The sequence below is a fragment of the Bison bison genome, unplaced genomic scaffold, assembly GCF_000754665.1.
Source record: "Bison bison bison isolate TAMUID 2011002044 unplaced genomic scaffold, Bison_UMD1.0 scf7180017864034, whole genome shotgun sequence".
NCBI lineage: Eukaryota > Metazoa > Chordata > Mammalia > Artiodactyla > Bovidae > Bison > Bison bison.
Window position 1 is genome coordinate 1433358 of NW_011494606.1, and position 889 is coordinate 1434246.

Here is an 889-nt window from a genome sequence, read left to right on the forward strand (position 1 = left end):
ATAGTTTCAGCATTCTTTGGCATTGCCTTTCTTTGGGATTGGAATGAAAACTGATCTTTTCCAGTCCTGTGGCCACTGCTGAGTTTTCCAAATTTACTGGCATATTGAGTGCAGCACTTTCACAGCATCATCTTTCAGGATTTGAAGTAGCTCAACTGGAATTCCATCACCTCCACTAGCTTTGTTTGTAGTGATGCTTTCTAAGGCCCACTTGACTTCACATTCCAGGATGTCTGGCTCTAGGTCAGTGATCACATCATCGTGATTATCTGGGTCGTGAAGATCTTTTTTGTACAGTTCTGTGTATTTTTGCCACCTCTTAATATCTTCTGCTTCTGTTAGGTCCATACCATTTCTGTCCTTTATCAAGCCCATCTTTGCATGAAATGTTCCCTTGGTATCTCTAATTTTCTTGAAGAGATCTCTAGTCTTTCCCATTCTGTTGTTTTCCTCTATTTCTTTGCATTGATCGCTGAGGAAGGCTTTCTTATCTCTTCTTGCTACTCTTTGGAACTCTGCATTCAGATGCTTTTATCTTTCCTTTTCTCCTTTGCTTTTTGCTTCTCTTCTTTTCACAGCTATTTGTAAGCCCTCCCCAGACAGCAATTTTGCTTTTTTGCATTTCTTTTTCATGGGGATGGTCTTGATCCCTGTCTCCTGTACAGTGTCATGAACCTCATTTCATAGTTCATCAGGCACTCTATCAGATCTAGGCCCTTAAATCTATTTCTCAGTTCCACTGTATAATCATAAGGGATTTGATTTAGGTCATACCTGAATGGTCTAGTGGTTTTCCCTACTTTCTTCAATTTAAGTCTGAATTTGGCAATAAGGAGTTCATGATCTGAGCCACAGTCAGCTCCTGGTCTTGTTTTTGTTGACAATATAG